Below are 8190 nucleotides of genomic sequence, written 5' to 3'. Positions count from 1 at the left end.
TATGTTGACCTGAAATTCACTATAACCAAACTAAAACCATCAAAAACACTTGAGAACGCGCTAAATCCAAGTCAAATGAGAGCGGATTCGTACGTAAAATACGCACTCATCACTAATTAGCCAATGTTTGGTAAATCTAAAGTAAATAGCCACTTTCAGACGTAAATCTTAGGTAAATAGTCACTTTCATATATCAAACGTTGGCTATTTACCTAAAACTTACATATGAAAGTGGTTATTTACCTAAGATTTACAAAACGTTAGCTATTTAGCAATGTTAAACGTTTAAGTTGGCTATTTTCATAATTTTCTGTTTTTTCGCCTGATCATGCGTTTCATGTAATTGGAAGTTCCCTCACTGAGCCGCGCATCGTTGACCTCAACCATCACTGTATATGAAACAACTTTATAACTCCTCGAAGTCAATAATAATATCTGTGACGACCCGACTTTTTGGGCCGTCTTACTTTGCTTAATTCTTTTACTTTAGGAAAAAAAAGTGGAGATATTTTTTTTTTTACAAAAAACATCATTTCAATTATTCATAAAGTGTAGACTTTAAAATAAAACAGCTTTGAAAATGACCACAACTAAAGTTTTACAAAATCATTATTAATGAAAATAAAAAAAATGCTTAATACGAAATTCAAAACAAAGAATAGACGATTGAAAATACATACCGGAACTAAACCAATGAAATTCAACTTTAGTTTGGCAAAACTAATTAAACTATCTTAACCATAAAAATTTTAAACCGGGTATTTAGAAATGCGTAGCGGAAATCTTTAAAAAAACATGAGCGAAAACCATAACCTGACCCCTTAGCTATCGACGCTGCTAGTCCACCCTTCTCATTTTGTTTTACACTGTTTACCTACAACACATACGAATATTTTCATAGAAGTGAGCTTACGCTCAGCAAGAATAATATTAAACTCACAAAAGATGAGTAATGCAATGCATGAACCGGTTATTAGTGTTTAAGTTCTAAAGGTGTCATAGTCTTTCGTATCATAAATCTTATCATATTTTATTTGGGGCTCCCTTATAGTAGTAGTACCGATTTTCAGTCCACACTTTGGATATGAAGATATGAGGTTGCAAGGTCTCAAACTTCGCTCCAGTATATAAACTTATAACATATGAGAAATTTCCTCATTTGTGTCCGTAAGTCGGCTCGAGAAATTCTCTTTAAGACCTCCATAGCTCGAGGTGGTACGACTCTCTTACTTATCTGTTCACTTTATTATTTTTGTTATATACATGAATTTCATAGAATATAAACATACATAATAACATAACTAGAAATAAGAACATATTATAAATATTCTAATTTATTACAACGTATCATCACATAACACAACAGAGCATATAATATCATCAACTCTACATATCATAACATATCATTTATAATCTATCATAGCATACCATATCATATCAAACGACACATTTCCAAACAATCACATACACATCGTATTTTATTTTTTAACAAATCTGTGTTGTAGTGAGATTATTCTCATCTTTTAGAGTCAGGGTAATACGATCGTAGACCGTGGGAAGGATCGAAAGTTCTAACCGATTCGTAACCTAAATGGAAAGTAAATAAAACGTATAACGAACTACCTCTGATACTTTAACAACCATAACAGACTGCTGGAAAAAAAAATTCAGAAACGAAAATTGGACATGGAAATACCAAAATACCCCTTAACCCTAAAGTCTTGGACAAAAAATAATTTCTGGAAACATTTTGAAAAATATACAAAAGCTAGTGAGTAATAATTTGAACGTTTTCTTCTTCAGAGACATGACAAAAATCGGATTTAAAAATAACGAAAACAAAAATCAAAGTATAACCTGTAAAAATGAGTTTTATAACATTTTGAAAACGGTCTACGCATCGGTCTAAAATTAAATCTTTGATATATTTTCACTGATCAAAAACTCATAAAATTTTTATCATATAACAAAAACACATGATAGTATCTTGTATAAAACTTTCAATCAAAAATACGTTTTATAGCTATTTTAAAAATATAAAAAACAACGTTGTTTAAAACTAGATAAAGCTTTCTGCGCACCAATTTATAATCTTTTTAGAATAAAAACAGTTCATCTAAAAATCGTGACATTTTAAACACAAGCCGAAAAAATCTCAAATATTTATGTATAATACTAACAGATTAAAGAAATATTTCTAGCTAATTAAACTGAAACGTTTTTCTTATTTCTTTGAATTTTTGTAAAATCAAAACACGTGTAACTCAATATTTTCATAAATAAAAAATATAACTATATATTGAACCATATAAGCATCAACATAACGAAAAAAAAATAAAATAATTTTCAAAATTACCTTGAGAGTGATGAAAACTTTGGTGGTATAATAATTCTAAAACCTTCAAATATAAGCCAAAAAGAAACTATATCATGTGTTTTGGAAGAAACTGGAATGTGGAGGACTATGAGCGTGCGTAACAGAGAGAGATGAAGAGAGAGGGAAGTAGCATTCACCTAGACATTTTTTTAGGAAAACAAAAAGGTACTAATGCATAATAATAATCATACTAATGCATAATGTCAAACGTTTAGACTTCTACTAATACGGGACTTTATTGGTACTCTTTATTTTCTTTTTATCAATTAATGCAAAGAAATTAGATTGCTTGCCTCGCATAGACATCAGAAATTCATTACGAATTTATTAAGCTTTATTCTTTACGTATAACTGGTAACAAATGTACCTAACCCAGAAATTATTTTGTAAATAAATATGCAAAGACTTAAAATGACCAACTCCCTTTTATAAATTATAAAAAAAAAAAAAAAAGTAAGGTTAAAGTCAACAACCGAATAATAAACATCAATTGTAAAGATAATGCAAGTATCTTTTATATTTTAGTAACAAAATATATTTATATTTCTTTAAGCATCAATGGTATACATAAGTTTACATAACCATTGTTTTTTTTACAATACTTTTTACTAAGGCCGCCTTCGTATACGTAAATACATACATAATATATATGTGACGACCCGAGTTTTCGGACCGTCTTACTTATCTTACTTTTTAAACTTTAGAAAATTCTTTAGAAAAATTTGAGGAATGTTTTTTTTTTAACACATCGAATCAAGACGAACTAAAATTTTAAAGATCTTAAAAAGAAACAAAAGCATTTTTAAAAAAATATGAAGATTGCATATCGAACATTTCATGAGAAGTATTTAACCAAAATTGAAAATACGAATTTGAAACAAAACATAACAGCAAACATACTAAAACATAATCCATAATATAAATCTCAACCAAAATATAAAACTCTTTGATACTTCGAAATAAATGAAAATAAAAACCTTTAAAAATTATTTCTTAAAAACTCGTAGCGGAAGACTTATTTCTTAATAACGAAAAAAAAACTTTAAACTTTATTTCTTAATAACTTGTAGCGGAAGACTTATTTCGTGAATGGAAACCATGACCCAACCCTCTCGCCATCGACGCCTCTAGCCCGCCCTGCTCAGTTCTTTGCAAGTTGTTTACCTACAACACAGACGCATATTTTTTTTCGAAGAGATGAGCTTACGCTCAACGAGAATAATATAAAGCTCACAAAAAAAGAGTAATGCAATGCATGAACCGGTTATTAGTATTTTAAAACTAAACGGTGACTTGATCTTTCTTTTCTTGATTCTATCAACTTTTAATTCGGGGTGCCCCTAGGGTAACCTATTTTAGTGCACACTTTAGAGACTAAGATATGGGGTTTCAAGGTCCCACCCTTCACTCTATCTTATAAACTTATTAGGGCCTCGGCCCGAGAAATTTCCCCATTTGGGCCCGTAAGTCGGCTCGAGAAATTCTCCTTAAGACCTCCGTAGCTCGAGGCGGTATGACTCCCTTGCTTATCTTTATCTTTTCACTTTTTTATTTTCGTTACATGCACGAATGACGTATGACATAAAATATACATGATAACATGATTAGAAAAAGAACATGATATACGTATTCTAATTAATAACATATCATCACATAACATACCATATCATATCATATCATAAACTCAGCATATCATAACATATCATTCATAATTTATCATATCGTATCATACCATAACAGACATATGTCAAACAATCAAACAATAACAATTTCAAAAAATATTGCAAAATCATTCAGATCATATAATACTTAATATATTTTTGAACTAATCTGTGTTGTAGTGAGATTATTCTCACCTGAATATCGAAAGTTACGATCGTAGATCGTCGAAGGAAAATGACGCTCAAAACGACTTGGAACATAATCGGGATAAAAGCTATCGGGGATCAGCTAAGGAAAGTGTTCAAGACATACTGTAGGTTCTGGAAATTTTGAGAAACGGCATTCAACGTGAAATTACGAAAATACCCTTGGTTATTAGGGTTTCGGTGAAAAACTAAAAACTCTGAGAAAACTTTTGTAAAAATTCCAGTACGTACAAAAACATAATATTGATCACTTTTTGTAAAGGCATCACGACCAAAATAATTTTTTAACTATTTATTAAAAATAAAAGAAGTGCTAAAATCTAACTTTATATTTTTGCCAAAAACTGTCTGCGCACTGTTTTTAAAATAATTAGAAAATATCATGTATTTCATAAAAATACTTTTAGATTAAAGGTTTATATAGAAGACATTTAAACCTAACTTTTCCAAAAAGAATCATAGCAAAACCAAATTTGTTGAATCCACAGTAAGCGTTTAAAGTCTTGAAATCGGAAATAGGGTTCCGGTCTGTGCACTGATTTAAAAATAATCGGAAAATATTATGTATTTCATAAAAATATTTTTCTATTAAAGATTTAGATAGAAGACACTTAAACCTAACTTTTTCAAAAAGAATCAACACAAAAACATATTTTTTGAAACCAGGGCAAGCGTTTTAAGAAACCGTTTTTAAGGAATCCGAACCAGAGTGAAAAGAAAGCATACCTAATTAGGGCTACGAATTTCCAAACAAAGAGAGGGATGGGGGAGAGAGAGCAGAGAAGAAGCATTAATAGAAAAGGATGAGATGCTTATAAATGGTTTAATTAAATCCTAAAAGCCCAAACCCTAAAAGCTCATACCCTAATCCTACTTATATTCTTAATATATTAATTATTATTATTATTATTATTATTATTACTATTATTATTATAAAAAAAAGGATACACGGGCTGATATATTTATATATATATATATAAGTAAACTTTATATATATATAAAATTATAAAAACGTGTATTATATTACGTAATATAAATTAAGTATATATATACATTAACTTTACTTATCAAATACGTTAACTTTATAAACTATAAGGGAAACTTGATAAACCAAGCATTGTGTGAGACAACATTTGAAAATAAAGCCATGTTTTGGTACTATTAGGAAAATCAAGCATTTTTACCAATGAAGAGTCATAAATACCCTTATTTATTAAAATGAGTTCCCAAGTTAAATTAGTTTAACAAAATGAAATAAAGTATACATGATTCTCAGCAGACGAATTCAAAAGAGGGAGCAAACCCACGTTCTTCAGTCATCAGAAAAATGGGTCCTCGTCGTCGCCGCCGTTCGCTCATTCCTCTTATATGTAGTTAATCACTTGAGAGAAGAAAAATGGGTAAGTTTTGATCCCTAATTCGATGATATTTTGTAAGAGATTTGTTTGATTTGCTGAAAAAATGAGTTTGGGTTCGTCATATGGGATCCAGAAAAAAGTTCGAATTTGTTGTCTGTAATTTCGAACTTTATTGCTGTTATTTCGATTGCATTTCGAAGCTTATGATACCCACGCCCTAATTCCTTTAAACTCAAATTTATTGGGCCTTCTATGTAGTTAACCACTTGAGAGAAGAAAAATGGGTAAGTTTCGATCCCTAATTCGATGGTTTGTAAGACATTTGTTTGATTTGCTTAACATCTGCTCCTTTCATTCATATCTTACAACCATGCAGATGCAGGGGAACGGAGCCCGATGTGTATTAAATCAAAATTACGTATATGCATAAAATATGTGAGACACATTTATATATATATATATATATATATATATATTGTGACACATGAAAAAAATTAATAAATAGTTCTTTTATGTAATGAATTTCAGACTTGTAAGTTATGTTATGTTTTTTATTTCAGACATTACTCTGGTAGAACTGAAATGTCTGAAATAAAAAACATAAAATAACTTAAAAGTCTGAAATCCATTACATAAAAGAACTGAAATGTCTGAAATCAAAGACATAAAATAACTGAAATGTCTGAAATCTATTATATAAAAGAACTGAAATGTCTGAAATCAAAGACATAAAATAACTGAAAAATCTTAAATCCACGACATATAATAACTGAAATGTCTGAAACCAAAGACATAAAATAACTGAAATGTCTGAAATCCATTACATAAAATTTCTGGAAAGTATGAAATCCATTACATAAAATAACTAAAAAGTCTGAAATAAATTACATAAAAGAATTGAAATGTCTGAAATCAAATACATAAAATAACTGAAAAGTCTGAAATCCATTACATAAAATACATGGAAAGTATGAAATCCATTACATTAAAAGAAGTGAAATGTCTGAAATCAAAGACATAAAATAACTAAAATGTCTGAAATCCATTACATAAAAGAACTGAAATGTCTGAAATCAAAGACATAAAATAACTGAAATGTCTGCCATAGTGCTTTCCTTCCCTTCTTCATCATCGTCTTCGTCACACTAAAAAACCTTCATCATTCGCCACTGCCCAAAATTCAGTAATAAAACACCAAGAATTAATAAGTAATCTTCGAAACAATATATAACAAACGCCATAAAACTCTGAAACCAGTAACAATATAAAATTAAAAACTATGAAATGAACAGTTGAGACATATTACTATGTGGAGATGGTGACCTCCGCCGTGGATACTTCTCCGGTGGATACCTCTCCTCTTGTGTAGCGCTTCCCGGGATGACACTCACCCAAGTACCATCAAATAAACAACATATATTAACGTTTGGACCTGTTAAGAAGTTAAAAAGTATACATTAGAAGTCAAATATGTACAAGTTAAAAAGTTCGAAATGCAATCGAAATAACAACTATAAAGTTCGAAATTACAGACAACAAATTCGAACTTTTCCTGGATCCCACATGACGAACCCAAACTCCTTTTTTCAGCAAATCAAACAAATCTCTTACAAAATATCATCGAATTAGGGATCGAAACTTACCCATTTTTATTCTCTCAAGTGGTTAACTACATAGAAGGCCCAATAAATTTGACTTTAAAGGAATTAGGGCGTGGGTATCGTAAGCTTCGAAATGCAATCGAAATAACAGCAATAAAGTTCGAAATTACAGACAACAAATTCGAACTTTTTTCTGGATCCTACATGACGAACCCAAACTCATTTTTTCAGCAAATCAAACAAATCTCTTACAAAATATCATCGAATTAGGGATCGAAACTTACCCATTTTTCTTCTCTCAAGTGATTAACTACATAGAAGAGGAATGAGCAAACGGCGGCGACGACGACGACCGGTTCCGGCGACGAGGACCCATTTTTCTGATGACTGAAGAACGTGGGTTTGCTCCCTCTTTTGAATTCGTCAGCTGAGAATCATGTATATTTTATTTCATTTTGTTGAACTAATTTAACTTGGGAACTCATTTGAAGGAAGAATAATAAGTAAGGGTATTTATGACTTTTCATTGGTAAAAATGCTTGGTTTTCCTAATAGTACCAAAACATGGCTTTATTTTCAAATGTTGTCTCACACAATGCTTGGTTTATCAAGTTTCCCAACTATAATATATATATATATATATATATATATATATATATATATAATCTATAACTTTTATATAATTAATACATAAATAACCTATATTATAAACATATTCCCAATATAATATATATATATATATATATATATAATCTATAACTTTTATATAATTAATACATAAATAACCTATATTATAAACATATTCCCAATATACCAACTGTTCACTAATTATATATTATATGTAACAATTAGATATACATATGATTACACAATATATCATATATACATATCACAAGCACATACTATATATATGTATATATATACTTATCACAAACACACTATATATATATATATATATATATATATATATATATATATATATAATA

Source organism: Urtica dioica, chromosome 10, assembly GCF_054948205.1.
Source record: "Urtica dioica subsp. dioica isolate 48M chromosome 10, U.dioica_male_clone48M_v1_H2, whole genome shotgun sequence".
Lineage (NCBI taxonomy): Eukaryota > Viridiplantae > Streptophyta > Magnoliopsida > Rosales > Urticaceae > Urtica > Urtica dioica.
Note: the sequence above shows the minus strand (reverse complement) of the source record.